The sequence below is a fragment of the Diprion similis genome, chromosome 10 (assembly GCF_021155765.1).
Source record: "Diprion similis isolate iyDipSimi1 chromosome 10, iyDipSimi1.1, whole genome shotgun sequence".
NCBI lineage: Eukaryota > Metazoa > Arthropoda > Insecta > Hymenoptera > Diprionidae > Diprion > Diprion similis.
This window is the reverse complement of record NC_060114.1, coordinates 7,413,845-7,430,063: the sequence shown is the minus strand read 5'-3', so window position 1 is coordinate 7,430,063 and position 16,219 is coordinate 7,413,845. Positions and strand designations below refer to the sequence as shown.

The 16,219-nt window shown below is 39.4% G+C and overlaps 1 long non-coding RNA gene across 1 annotated transcript; it reads left to right on the top strand.

The window, feature by feature from the left end:
- The first annotated feature begins 1,782 nt into the window (after positions 1 to 1,782).
- LOC124411557 lies at positions 1,783 to 16,197 on the top strand. The gene is made up of 2 exons (XR_006929675.1): positions 1,783 to 1,826; positions 15,937 to 16,197. It is a non-coding gene; the product is annotated as an uncharacterized LOC124411557 (long non-coding RNA).
- Positions 16,198 to 16,219: the final 22 nt, after the last annotated feature.

Genomic DNA, 16,219 nt, shown 5'->3' with positions numbered 1-16,219 from the left:
TTACCCTAGTTCTATCTCTCTCCTGTGCACACAGCCTCTGCTGTCATAGTACATAACCGAATTACCGTGACACCATTTGCCGGTCCAACTATAGTGCGACTGAACGAAGAGTTACACCTAGAGTTGACGAAATTGAAGCAGCGGGATCAATTCTGAACATCAAGTCTCCTCGGTTCAATTTGCACATTTTATTATGAAATGAACAATATTGTTGGTTAGAAATCCGAAAACCGTTTCACTGACACATCTGACGGTGAATTTCTAATATGACGATAAGAATTATCAGACACAATGGTCGACAACGGTCAATTTTGCCAAATGTTGTTGCGCATTGTTGTTCGGTCGGTAAGGCAGATCCTCGGTTCAAAGTCCGGCTCCTCCTTGTCACATCCAGCTCCTCATCCTCCGGCGAGAATTTGATCCCTCATTCCCTCTCCCGTGCGCTCGGTCGTCGAGTATTTTCAACGGACGGTATACAGAGAGCGCGCGACCCTCCATCATCTCGTGGTTTGGTAGCGGGGCGCTTCTGCGCGTTGAGGATGCTGGATATGTACCGGTCCTCCGCATCCCTCCGCATCCTCCGGCGCGCCCCGCAACCCTGCCTGAAACGAACCCCAGTAGTGAGAGCTGGGCCGCCGCCATAGCCACTCTTATCGGTGGATTCGAAGCTTCCCACAAGAAGAGCGTTTTACTACCCTATTACTTCCTCTGCGAGTCCCGCACCCCCGTAATTCGCGCTTGCTCCTTTTCTCGTTCGAAGAAATCACGCGATTCTGAAACGGTCACGGAAAGAAGAAATTTTTACCCAGGGTAGAACGTCCCCGGCGACCTTCGATGCTCAAGATCACTCGCCGGCTTCTTCGTGTCTCCCTCACCGCGTGACCGACTATTAAATCCCGGAAATTACTGACACCGACTCCTAAATACTGGTAACGAACCGAGGCAAGGTCACCCCCAGAACTCTGTAAAAAGAAAAAAAAAACTGACACGGTTCTATGGAAGGTGACTCTTAAACAGTGCTTCGACTTCGCAGTGTTGATTTCAAGAAAAGTCCCTACCATCGTTTTGAAAGCCTCTTCAGACCGTTGAAGGTCGCAATTGATGGATCATAGTTTGGGCCAGTGAATTACCGGCAGACGATTCCATTCCATGTCCTCGCCCAGAGAAGTTGTGACGGTTGTACAAACCGAGTTCTAACGAGTTGAAGTACACATCGTTGTTCCGGAGACAGACTTCAGGTGTAATGATCATCTGGCGGTGTTCTGTCGCAAAGGGCAGTACACTCGGCACGCTTACGAGTTCATCGATCGTCTGCACACGGTCGTCGTGCAGCAAACCATGATCTTAAATTGTCGTTCAGCGTCGAGTCTCGTTTCTCCGCCGAAACTTTAAGCCCGTGATCCCTGTGAACAAGGCAGACTATGTCGACGGCTGAGCAAATTGGAACGTCGAACAGTCTGATTCGTCTTCTCGCAATGTGTACCTCGCCGCGGTGGTAATTCGATCGACGTTGTTATATACAATACAATTACAACTGCGAAGTGCCGGGCCGGTTGTTATTCTCGTTACAAAGTGAAAACGGTGGACTGGATGCGGTCGTAGGGACGCTGCAAGGTCAGGCAAAAGGAATTCCCAGTGCGGGTTGTTGTGGCTGTTGATGTTGTTGTTCGTGTTATTGTTATTTTCGTTTTATGCTGTGCTGTTGAGATGTTGATGGTGCTGTCGTGACACCGGTTCGATGGTTGATCAGTAACCATAGTGGTCAACGACATCCAAGGGGCATTCGATGTCGGTGTCTTAATTCTCATCGTCCAACTTTCAACCACGTAAGTTTCTATAGCTATATATTGCAGTTTGCACAGTATTCAATTACGCAGATTTACTCGGGAAACAATATCCTAGTGCGACCATCCTCTCTTTCTCAAACTAAGTAGCACTTCATTGCCGGGCGAAGTACCAGGATAGAAAACGTTTGCAAATTGCATGCAAGCTGTAAGCAAGACTTGACAAGTTGTGTGCAAATTATCTCATTTTACTTTCACATATGTAGTTGTTTTTCTAATCATAAAATTATCGGCAGTAACAAAGCACAAATTAGCAACAACGATGCAGCAAGTTATACAATTTGGGTAAGGTGCCATGTATGATCTCACGTCTTGCACCCAGCATGCTCCTAATTTTGTGTGTTTATTCTCCGTAATAATCTCAATCAAACGGTGATCTTATATATTCTAATTTATTTTATGACAATCAGATCGTTACTGGTTACGTAATAGCTGTGATTTACACTCAATCCTTATTGATAAAAATGCTGTAAGTCACGAACTTCCGTCAATGCTAGACGAAAGAGAATGCATGCTTTTGTTCTTGGGTGCCCAAAAGTGGCGAATGAGAGTGTTCGCGTTGTTTTTCCTTCCGTGTTTCTAGTTGACGAAGCTCGCAGTCGAATCGGAGCAAAGCATATAACAAGGTTTTTTTTTAAACTCTACGGTATACACCATCCGTCATGCACGTTATACACTTTGGCCGTGTTAAACTCGCGCTGTGGAACTTGGTTGTTGACGAGGCCGAACCAGTTCGCCCCCGAAGGAAGCTCTGGCCAAACTTCTGCGCTAGTTTTCGAACCATTGTCACGTTTCTCACGCCAAGCATTATGGACTGTAGGTGACAAACGGACCTGCTATAGCCACAGGCTCTTGGAGCGGGTCCTTGAAAGTTTCATTCACCTATTATCCGCTGGTGAAAATGCCGCTTTCGCGAATCGGAGCGAGTCGCGAATGGTTCAAAACGGTCTTTTCAAACCTGCATTAGGCTTGATCCGAACGTAACTGGTGCGGAAAAGCGGAGGAAATCGTGATGCGAATTAACACATTTTCTCACACGCCAGCTTGGCAACAGTCCGTTTTTCCTCTGACCTTTAAAAAACTCACAGACTCTTTTTTTTATTCCTCAATTGCGCCTGCAGGAAAATTTATTACGCCACTCGGGTTGACTGCGATATTTTTTATCACAGTTTTACTAAGAAGCAACTCGCAGACTCTGAAATATTTAAATTTAATACCGATAAATTTGTGATTAGAAAGCAATGCGTAGCCTCTTAGTAATTTCGGAGTTGTCATTTGAGGTAATAGTATGAATAGAATTCGAATCTTTAAGCAGCGTAGGAAAAGATTATTCCGATAAATGTATTTGGAATTTAACCTGTTTGAACACAGGGTCAAATAAGCAGGACCGTTGAAATTACTCGGGTGTGAACTTGACGAGCGTTGTATAATTGACGGTACATTTAACTGAACCGAACAACTGAAACTAGACGGGGTTATTCGTGGTAATAACTGTTCAAAAATGACAATGGCGTTGGGTAATGACACGATTTTGTTCCTTTTTTTATCATTTGACAAATATAACTCGCACGGATGTTTAAAAAATGTGATTAGAATCTTGCCGCGAAAAGATTTCTTGAACGGTAAATTGATTTTCAAACTGTAAAGCAACTCAGCATTTTCGTCATTCTTTGAGGGATCATTATAACTCGCTTCACCACAGGGGTCCATGCTTAGGAGTTCAAACAAAGTTCAAACTCGAGATTCAACCTTGAGCTAGATGTTAAGCCTCGTTTGGAGACTGTCGCATATCCACAACCGAGGTAAAGGCCTGTATGAAAATGCCTGCGAGGTTTTTCTGCCCTGTTTAAAACACACTTTGTGTGAAAAGTGGATCGCAGAAATGCGTTTCACATTAAATCACAGCGTTCTTCAACGATGTGGAATCATTTTCTAAGGGACTGAGTGAGCTCAGTGTGACGATTTTCGCCTACACTTTTTTTTATGCATTAGGCAATTTTAAAATCCGGAAATTGTAGCCTTTCAATTCTTGTCTTCAAAAATGTGAGAAGATCTTACGCGCTGTGAAAGACAGGGGAAAATAATACTGTAATTTGGAACCGTCGTAGCGAGGAAATGTGAAAGACTGAAATCAAAAACGATCGATTGACGATGGTATAAATCGAGTAGATTTTAAATTGGGCATCAGCCTCGTGCAGGCGAGTTTTTTTTTTTAACGTTCCTAATTTCAGAGATTAGCTGCTTATCCGAAGAGCGGCCGAATAAAATTAATTGGCTAAATTAGTTCTCGACGTTAAATGGCGCGAGTGCTGCGACGAAGATCTGGAAAATCATTAGGGTTGCAAAACTGCGACGAATTGGGTGAACGAATAAATTGATGAACGAACGACAGACGAGAACATTATTAGTTTTTCAAATTGAGCCGGCTTTTTCTTCTTGCCTTTTTTTTTTCATTCGTTCTTGTTGTACACTGGTCCGTTCACCGTTGAGAAGATACTCAGCCTCTCAAGTGTAATTAATCACCAAAGAAGCAGAAGAAGAATCTGAAGAAGAAGAAGCAGAAGAAGCTCGTCTTTTCCAAAGCTATGGGTGGAGAGAATCTGGTGCAGAGAAAACCGGTGTTTTCCCATGTTCGCGAGTCGAGGAAATATTTATTACCTGATCTTTGCGAGGGACGCGCAAGACGTGAAGGACACAAGCTTTTTCGTTCCTTCTTCTCCCTCTCCCTCTCCCGCTTCTCATTATTCTTCTTCTTTTTCTCGTCTCTAACTCGAGTGAATATTCGGAGATGCAGTTGTTCTCCAACGGCAACGCCTGCATTTCAGTTGGCAACACTTGCCAGCTGCCTTCGTGTCCCTGTTTCCCGATTGGAGCCGATCGAAGCCTTCTTCTCCCGATGTCTTCTTCTTATTCTTCCCCGATTTCCTGAAGCCCTCTGCCAGTCCGCATAACCTGGCATGGCTTGATTATATCGGGCGCCATCGCGTTGGCCTGGTTTTTGCCACTTATTATTCATCCGGCTTCTTCTTCTTCTTCTTCTTCTTCTGCCTTGCCCCGGGCAACCGGAACATCGAAAGAACTGGAAAGAATTGTGCGAGCTTTCGCAGAGACGACAAAGCTGCAATTTATCTCCAGCGCTTTTCCTTACTTTTCTCTTTTTTCATTTTCACAAACCGTCTCTGCGCCGACGATTTCATCAGAAATTCGCAAATTCATGAACGCGGTAATACTTGCCAGTGTCTCTCATCGATTAACGCGATACACTTGCGGATGTTTGATTTCAAACTATACATAAGTACATTCGAATTATTCGTTATTCCAATTTTTGTTACTAAAGACGAGTAAAGAGTTATCAGCAATTCATCACTGAGAAAAATTTCATTTTTCATAGTTACTAGAAAATTTATTATTATTATATTAACGTGGTACGAGTATAATATACTTCGTTTCATTATACTTAGCGATACTACATTTTCTGATTATTCTATCTAGACTACTACATTTATTTAGCGAAAAAAGGACTCTACATCAATTTATTGTTGCACCAATATTAAATTATCGCAATAGTTGAAACAAAATATGGTCCGAATAACTGCAAGAAAAACAATATCAACACACTCGATTTTCTGGTTACATATACAAAACTCAATTAATTTTCATTTTGTACCCAAAACTATATTTTTTTATGCCGTAATTGAAATGATATGAGAATCTTGCTTGAATTGATATGCTGATAATCTGACAACGTTTTTTCGAAATAACAATAAGTATAATTATCGCACTCTGTATCAGGGGGTAAAAGCTACGGAGCTTTTTTCGAGACTAGAATCAAGTGAAGAAGAGCTTCGGGTGAAGATTGAGAAGGAAATGTAGTGTGAAACGGATGCACATTGGATAGTGCCAGAAAAACAAGGTATCGAATTTGAAATTGCTCATTCAATATTTTATAGAAGAAACAAAATGAGAGCGATTACAACAAGTATCACTGAAATCTATCAATATTTAGGGATCGCAGAAGTCAAAAATGTGGATTTTTTGGTCGATCCATGTTATTTTGAAACATAAATTTTTTTTGAAAGATTCTCTTCGACCTACTTTATATAAGTCTACGGATAGGCTTCTGCTGATCCAGGCTTTGCTTCCCCAGGTCGTCGATTAATTTTTCTCGTCAAGAAATGTCTTTCTTTCTTTGCATAAAAATTTCTCGTTTCACTACATCACATTCGGTAAAATTCATAGGCTGACTTACTCTACGCACTTCATTCAGTTACTCTCTGGCTGCTTTATTCAAACTTTTGCGGTAGATGAGTTCCATTTTTAAATATTATGTGATTTGCGTGAGTTTATTAGTTGAAAAGCCTTTTTCAAAATTTGGTGGTAATATATGTGAGGAAAAACTGTAAATAACGTCCAAAGTGAATCGTTCGAGGCTCTCGCAGTTTTCAAATGAGAGCAATTCGATGTTTGGACCAATCACGACGCTCAGAACTCGTAACGGTCATTCGAGCGCCGACGCGGCGTGTGTCTTGACAAATCAGCTTTGACTCGCTCTAATTCGGAAACCGTTAGTCCCACGACATTTTTGCTTCGGGAACTTTTGCTCGATTTTTCGCGAGGAACGACGCCATTCAAATTTTATTTCCGCATTTTGCGTATTAAATTCATCCCTGTGAGAGGGAAAGTAAAAGGGGAAATTTATACTGCATACGGTACCCTTTCTAATTACGTCACTCAAATCAATTGCGACTATTCGCTTGGCCTTTACTACTCGTGTTTCGCCCTGAGGAGGGTTTTGACTACCGAGGTTTAGCGTCGAGCTTCATCAATCACCCAAGACCCACGCACCGGATTCATTCATCGTTTGCTGCTCCCGCTTAGATGTTCAGAATCGAGTTCCGTGTTTGCGATGCCTCGGGTCTGCCGAGGATCATGTGAAAAATCGAATTTCCCGAAAATTCTGGATGAGAAATTATTGAAGCCACCGTACTGGTTTAAAAAAATACGTCAGTTTTCACCTTTTTTTAAACAACCCGGCAGTTTCGAAAACAAAATGTTTCTTGAATGAAATTTACCTACAAAAATGACTCCGTTGATTTTTCTTTGTTTTTTTTTCTGTAATTACTGTATTGATACCTTTTTCTATGGTTATTTTCAAATTTTCAAAACTGTGGAAACAACAAAGTATTTTTCATCTGACATTTTGCGTTGGAAGCTCAAAATGTAGCTTACTTCGAGCCACGGCTATGTTTCGGAGTATTATTTTGGGCCCAAATATATGTAAGTTGTTAACTGATTTCTATTCAAAAATGAGTTATGCCTTCTTGCTTTCGTTTAAAACTTTTTTACTGAAAATTATATTTCCTAGAGACTATAATTCTGCAAATCTTAAAATCAGTTTGAGGTTTGAGCCCCAATTTTTGTCTCGTTTTAAGCTCTTTAGCATAATATTCCATCCCTATAGAGTGTTAAAAAATGCTTGCAAGTCATTTTACGTGATGTCAGAAAAATGAAACAATTTGGAATCACTTTAAAAATGAGGCGTCAGGCCTCGACAGCGAAAAATCACCAATATATTTAATAATAATTGTTAGAGCTCATCGGTGAGGAACGTTTTTAATTCATTCAACGAGGGGTCGAGAAGAACAGACAAGGTTACATTTTTTCTAGTGCGAAATTTTGAAAAGCGAAAGATATACAGCCGAAGATTCGGCCGTTGAGAACATTGCGTCATCCGGTCTGGTAAAATGGTCAAAACAACGGAAATGGCGAAGCTTTTTAAGGGGGATGGAAATGGGGGTGAAAAGTGGTGCGTAGTCAGATATTATATATATATATATATATATATATATATATATATATATATATATATATATATATGGAAAGAGAGATAGAAAGCGGGAGAAAGAGGGTCTGAGAAAAGCTGCAGAGGGCGTTAAGCAGCCTGCGACTGCAAAATACTTCGGAGGCTTAATTCAGCGGAATTATCATAAAGCCACTTCGCACTTTCGCAATATTAGGACACGGGGCGCCGGCGATATCATGACTCGCATCGTAAATACACTTACACTATCATGTACTAACTGGACACACACACACACATATATATATATATGTGTACAAGTGTGCTTTTGGAGATTATTAACGAAAGTTTCTCGAAAACATTCAAAGCCACTTAAAGTCTTCTCAAATTCATTCATGCAATTTGAAGTTAGTAGAAATTTATCCAAGTCACTTGAAAAGCGTTTTAAGTATTTTCAAATCTATCTCATCTTCTTCCTTCTTTTTTTTTTTTTTTTTGCCTATTTCCAAAGTCCTCTGACATGACTAGATGTTTTTCGTGAAGTTTTCTGACCTCTTTCGAACTCACCCAAAGGAATTTTGAAATCTTTTGAGAACTGTTTCATAGTCACAAGATTTCATCCGATTTTATACGCGAAATCTTTCCAAGTTTCTCGTTGACATTTTAATGGTTGAAAAAAGGACGCGAAAAAAAATCGAGATCAAGGGACTAAGGCAGGAAGAAGGGCAGAGGGGAAGAGGTCGTGAAGTTCTGCAGGGGTACTTTGAAATTTAAATCTGTGCAAACGTCTCGAATATCTTTAAGGCGTCGAGTCGACGAATTGCAGCGGTTATATTACTGGTACGTAAATCGTTATGGGAAATTTATTGGATAAAATGAGAAAAAATAAGTTGAATATTGAGAACGGATGAATGCAAATTACTTTTTTTCGCTTCTTCTTCTTCTTCTTAATTTCTTTCCCCGACTTTTTTTCTAATCAATTTTCACGTGCTTACTCCAATTTCTTTCCCTTCGTATTTTTTTTTTCATTTCTCTTCTCGGCTTCACTTTTGGGAAATGTTTGACGAGAGAGATTAAAATTCGGAGAAAAATAAAATAGTTTAACTCGCTGGCACGAACCCCACCGAGTCTCTTTTTCTTATTATCACAAGAACAAAGTTTACGAAAGTATATAAAGTCGTTATGGTCAGTACATATATGCGAATACATATATATGTATACATATATTTATACACAAGTTCCGAAATCAATACATAATATGCGTATATGTATTATATATATAATTCAAAAGCCCAATTTTTCATCATCGTTCATCAATCAATCTCTGTCGACATCCACTTGGAATTTCAGGGGTTTGGGAGAAAGAAATCGAACACGAAAACGAGGACAAGGGTCGGAATATATGTATACACGGAAGATAATTTACGCACACAGACTGGAACGCAATTTTAATTTTTTTTTTTTTTTCTTTCTTTATCTTCTTGTTCTTTTTTTTTTTTATTTCTTTCTTTCTTTTCGTCCGTCTCTTACGAACATTTTTTTACTTTTATATTTCAAACTTCGTACATCTGTCGTAGACATTATAAGAAGAGAAATTTTTTTTTTTTTTACCGGGAAACCTGAAACTCGAGCTCACATTTATATTATTGCACAAGTTTATAGATACGTAAATGTATTTACGGATCCTTTGATCGATTCTGACACATTTAAGACCATCGATGGCATCTATTTCCCATCTTAATGAATCAATCTCAGGGTCTGTATACTTACATATCTTACGAATACACAATGATTTAATCTGTGTCTAGGAAAATTTATGCGATTAAAAAGTTGAAAGCGATCCTCTTGCGCTTCAATTCTCTTCGATGTGAAAATTATAAACAGCTTAGGGATCGGCGGTATCCCATAATATAATTATCATCCACATACAAATATAATTTAATGATACCGAAATTAAAGAAATAAAACAAACGGTTGTTTCATTGCAATTTTTCTTTATTTATTCCGTCAGGATTCAAACTTTACAATTAAAATATCAGACGAAGTAAAAAAAAAAAAAAACCAATAATATCTGTGACAATAACAATAGATGGTGGATAAAATCCATTGATTTAATTTCTTTTCTCTTATTCTTCTTTTCCTTGGGGTTTTGAGTATTTGAACGGTAAACTGGTCGCTGTACGATCCGTTTGATGAAAACAATTCTTTTTCTTTCCGCATCGTTTCATCGCGCTTCGGCTTTATTTCACCATACCATGCGGAATGATGGAATCCAGGGGTGAAAAAAAATATGCCGATCTCGTTTCTCACCGTAAACGCGAAAGCACTACAATCATTTACCTTCTCTCATCTGCAGAGAGGTGAAATCGATCATTTGAGAAAATGACCGACGTGGGTAAATCGTGCCAATATCGACTGCAAAAACTTACGATTATTTATCACTTTTACCACTTATGAATACGGTAAACCAATACTATAACTTAAAATTTGCTGCCAACGTTATGAAACGGAAAAAAACCGAAGATAAAACCTTTATCTGATATTTGAATATGCAGAATAACACTGTATGACAATTTAAAAACGATCGCTGTTCGCGCATCACGATTTGGATGAATTTTTTCTTCGTAAACTATTCTTCAGTTATTTTACGTCGAATAAAAGGTTGGCAATAATGGTTTAGTCCTGATAAACAGCTTATTAACTCAACAATATTGAATTCTACTTCGGACGTTGGTCAATTTGAATTTATCTACTTGAGTCAAAGTTTGTTAAAAACAATAATAATGTGCTGCGTGAATAACGTCGACAGGTTTTAACAGACAACGTTTTCCGTCCTATTTTCCATCACCTTCGGAATTATCCACGTATATATTCTTAACCTTATTCCACTGCATCGCGCTTCAAAGGTCTTCGACCATAAAAGCTACACAATTCCTTTACCACCCCTGATGTGCCAAGACTCTGCGTCAACAATTTTCTTCCAGCACATCTTGGCAGAATAAAGAGGGAGTGGCCAGCAACGTGATGTGCAGACAATCGACCAATTTACCGCAGAACGGCAAGCCACGTTCACGTATAACCTATCCATCGAGTGTGTGTATACATATATGTATATACACTAGGGTGGCGCAAAAAAATCGGCTATTTTTTTTTTTTTTTTAATCTCGTGTGACGAGATGTTAGTTTTTGATGTTTTAAGAGCCCATTCCAAAGGACAGTTAAAAAAAAAAAATTTTAAGAGGTCGATCCACATTTTTTAAAACGTCAGAAATCGTCAAAAATCGATTTTTTTTTTTTTTTAATTTTTTTTCTCGCTACGGTATAATTTTACAGACAAAAAAAAATAAGTTTCCGAAAGTTTTAGTTCAAAATTTGAATTTTGAAAGGTCGCTCATAATTTTTTTTCAATTTCTTGGTGCATTTCTTTAGATCTTTTCGAGCGAACTTTTAATATTCATATTAAAATTTCATACATTTTTTTTTCTTTAATTTAGTAATAAAGAATCGATAACAATACACCACGACATGAATTAAAAATCAAACAAAATACCGAAAACATCATTTTTTTAATTTAATTTTTTGACGATTTTTGACATTTAAAAAAATTTGGAGCGACCTCTTAAATTTTTTTTTTTTTGAGCTGTCCTTTGGAGTGGACTCTTAAAACATTAAAAACTAACATTTTGTCACACGAGACTAAAAAAAAAAGATAGTCGATTTTTTTGCGCCACCCTAATATAAACGCACCCAAAGGTATGCATCAAAATTGTATGATTTCGTGTTAAAATATCTGCCTGTACCTCCAGCTTGGAGTTTTAAAGTCGCAGTAGATACTCTTGGTTCTCGAATTCGTAATAACGAAAAAGCTTATGAATTTCTCCCCTCTTCAAACGACCGCAAATTTAGACTCAACCATTTATCTGCGGTTAAACAGAAAACGAGAATAAAATAGAAATAAAATGCCTGTGTGATGAGTGAAAAACAAAGAAAGAAAACGATCGAATTAGAACGTCGACTTTTTGAACCCGATTCTTAGACAAAAAAGCTAGTCTTTACGGAGTTGAGAGAAGTTCTGCCCTTACTTACATCAACACATAACATACATGGATTCGTATAACAGACAGCTATGGTATAGGTACAAAACGTTACAATTGAACCTGTTCCAGCAAACGTGAATCGATTTTAGCCCACCATACATACGAACGCGCGTAAGAGAAAAGCGCCCGGGAAGGCTAATCCAATTACAATTAGGTACATCTGCAGGTACATACATGCGTAAGTACACATAGGTGGAAGGTTGACACACATAATATGTATATATCTATATATATGAAAAAGATGTTTTAACATCCCCAGCCAAAGCCATCCCTTCTTATGAAGAGAAGCTTCGCTTCACCCCCCCCCCCCCCCCCCCCCCCCCTTATCGAATCTCTTTCATTCCAAACCCCCCTGTCAGGTCAGATTTCAATTCCACAAAGCGTTGAACAATGCCTGGCCAATACTTTTCGCTGCTTTTTCGACACCCTTCCCCCCCCCCCCCCCCCGCCGACCGAACACCGTGAAGGTAGGTGTAGGTATCCCTTATGATGCGATCTAATACACCTGACACAATACGCGGCGTTAAGGGAAGTTTTTGACTCGATTTGTTTAATACAGAAATGAGATAGAAAGAGAAAGAGAAAGAGAAAGAGAGAGAGAGAGAGAGAGTCTGAACCCGCACTGCAGGTCGCCATGGTTACCGCCGCGGTTTCTGCGGCCACGGGTCGACTCTTCTTCCCTCCTGTCGAGTCTAGGGCTGTCCGGTATCGAAAATTTGATACCGATTTTCTGCATGGATTTTGTGTTCGGTATTTTTAGTTCACCGGAATACTGCTCGTGTCGGTTATACCGAAATATTGTTTTACCGGTAAATATCGAAATACTGCATTACCGATGAAATATCAAATTAGCGATGGGATGACGATATATCGATAAAATATTGGAGTCAAGATGAAATACCGAAAATCTAAGAGTTTATAAAATTAGAAACTGTTTTACCTAATTGCGACAAATAACTGAGTGTGTAGAACGCTAACTCGTCATCGGCCAACTGTAGTTGTATATATATCAGCTGCTATAATTTAAAAAGATTGTAGCATTATGGGAAAATACAAAATTATAACAAGGTTATTCACAATAGGCGACGCAGAAAAGTATGAAATGTTCGGTTGTTTGAAATCTGCATTTTGATGTAACGGTCATCGATCGCGTTTCCGTATTCCGGTATTTCGATATTTCGGTGTTTCGGTATTTTGATAACGGTAGTTTCAACTTTCGGTGTGACGATATCGATATTTCGGTGTCGGTATTCAAAGCTCATCTCGATAACCAAATATCGTAGAACCCTATTGTCGACCCATGATCATCGCGAACGAATTGCCTCGCCCTTATGTTGCAAAAAACCATGTAAATTTCCACATATCATTAAAACAATCTGTGTGAAAGGTCACCTCGCTATATCAATGGGAACGAATGCTCGTTAGTTGATATTTTTTTTTTTTACTTGACGCATTTTTTTTTTTTTTTTTTTTTTTTTTGGATAAACCAGAGTGGGAACATCATAAGAACGCATGAGGTTTAAATGGGCGAACAACTGCTCTCGAATTGAAGCGCATGCGCATTTAATTATAGCAGACGAAGGACCATTCTACCATTAGCAATTCATTTTGCATACATATACGTACTTCAATTTAAATTGTAAGTCAAAATTCATACCCTTTGTTAGAGTTGGCTTTGTTCTATTTGCAATTTCTCGGGTTTTTACGAAAACGGGGACACAATAGAGGCCTTAGATCTTTGAATTTTATTGTAAAAAAAAGAAAACAGCGCGTAAAAGAAGCGTCGAAAATTTATATACCATGCAGAAAATCGGCGGTAGAAGCCTAACGGGAATTGTTTTCATTTGAATTTTTAATTCCATCCAATATTATTCGTTCATTCGTTTGAATGACGTCTGTTTGGTTTATTTTTTTGTATTTTCGGGAGGGGGAAGGGGTGCTAATAGCTTTTAGATCGATACGGATTTGAGCTGATGGAATGGCAGCTTCACTGCCATATACCAACACCACCGTTGCATCCATTAGCAAATATGATGAATACAATCATGCCGCAGGTTTTCTGGTGAAGGTAGTAGACCTGTAGGTATATTGAGGTTAGGAATACAATATATTTGACGAGGGTTTACCGCTCCGCGACACGATGTGATGTGATGTATTATTTGTCGTCGAAGCTTAAGCATATCGAAGATTCGAATCCGCCAAAAAGTCTGTCACGTAATTTAGCGGTAAATTCCTTTTCATATTATCTTTTTTTCCTTCTCCATTTTATAGTTAATCCATTTCAGCGCCAATTATCTTAGACTGACCGACTGACGTGTATGCCACCTACCGGAGGCGTCCGCGGTTTTGCAACCGTTTTTTTTTTTTAAATTGGCAGCGATTCAGTTTGAGAACTTGGCAGAATTTAGATTTTTTTTTACGGTAATAATTCATTCAGGTGTATTCTAGAGTTTTCTCTTTCTGAATGCACAAACTAAACAAAAACCCGTTGCGTTGTTATCAAATTGCAATAATGTTACGATACATCAATTCTTGAGTATCTAAAGATAACTCGATCAATTAATCGGACTATAATACCCAGTTTAATTACCAACCGTGATTCGTGGTGGCAGAGTTAAGTGCGAATAATAGCCAGGAGTTACCGCAAAATTAATCGACGAATTATTGGTCAATTGCATCAGCAGTTCCCGACGATATCCCTTTGTAGGTAGCTTAAGGTATGTCTATGGCGGAATTCAGGGCTAACGTAGATAATAAATGCAAATACTAGACGGTGAGAAAAAAAAATGGTAACTTTTAAAAGAATGGTATCAGTAAGTATTTACCCACCGCATTAAATGTCACTTATTTTTACCATTATCAAAGTACACTCGTCAATGATGTAAGAATACCGAAGTCAACGCATTTTTACATGCAATGTGGAATAAAAAATATCGACAAAAACCAATTGTTTTACGCAACAATGATGCCAACAAATGTAAATTCCTTAGCGTACTCTCACATGAATCAAAAGAGCAGTGTTTGGATAATTTTCTGCGGCCTTCCATGTATGTACAGTTGCGTTGACTGCGGTATTTTCGCATCAGTGTGTCGTAAGCTTCGATAATAGTGGAAATAAGTGATGTTTTACTCAGTCGGTAAATATCTACTACAGAATCCTCTTAAGGCGCCACGCAGTTCGGTGAGATGAAAAAAAATGATGAGCGTTCCACCCGCTTTTCGACCGAAGCTACACGCCGTCTTCTTTGAATTCGGTGAATTTCTAGTCTGCTCAAAAGTCGCTGAGAAGACGAGCGAGTCGGTATTCCTCGACGCGTGGAGCCACTGAACCTGCGCAGGTTGAACCACATGTTGCTTTCTCCAGACTGTTCCGCGTAATTGCTTTTCTGTCTACACAAACGCCCACGGCCAGTAACGACGACGACGACGACGACGACGAACTCTCCAGCACACATGCGCTCACGAAAGTACCTCGAGGTTCCCCGGTTTCTGTCTCCATTGATCAGAGGACCTCACGGTTCGGTTGCTCCGCCTTATTGTTAGAACAATCGCCTTCTTTTCAACAACTAGGAAAAATGAAACAAAACAAAATGAGAAAGGCTAGATATACACCCGTTTCCTTCTTCCAACAATTTCACGATTACTATCATCGCCTTTGGTCTTGAAAGAGATTTGATAAATTAATCCTGTCACTGCTTTTATCATCGCCATTATGATTCTCATTGTTCTTCCTGTCTTTTTTACTTTCCACGCGTTTACTCTCAGTTGACTGGAAATTGAACTTTGAACAATTTTCAGCCCTGTTACTACTCATTATGTTTCTCATGAAAGTATTTGCACATTGGATCGTTTATGTCCGGAACGCACTAGTTCAAAAAAATCATATTCTAATACGTTTTCCTGCTTTTTCTTTAGGAGAAAGCAAATCATACGTTGTATTGTATGGGCAAACATAACCCTGAATGCAGTTCAAACGATGTTAACTTTTTGGTCAGGCTATCGCAGTTGACTGCCCACAAATAGAACATTCCTTCAAGGGTGGCCAGTGTGGTATATCGCCCTTAAAATCTTGACTCAACCCACAGACCGGTTGTCGATTTTTCGACATGCCAGATATCCAAGAAAACCCAACGAACCATCCGACATTATCGAAACGTGTCTTCAACCTCTAAAGAAACGAAAATTTCTTTTCCAGGAAGAAGATTTGATGTTCAAAGCTCAGTGAGCCGGTGAATCGTGGGTTTCTCTGGAAGTTGATACCAAAAGCGTGGAAAGGCGAAGTCCAGGTGAGGACAAAGGCGCATCATCAAAGGTCGGACGTCCTCGAAGCGGAGGTGAAAATCGAGGGTCATGGGGTGGTGAAGAGGCGGAGTCGAACCATCATGCCAAGACTCAGGATCCGGTGACGTCAGTGGACTCTCGCTCGGCGAAGGAACGGTTCACTGAAGGGGGGAGGGGGGAGGGGGGGGGGGCGGAGA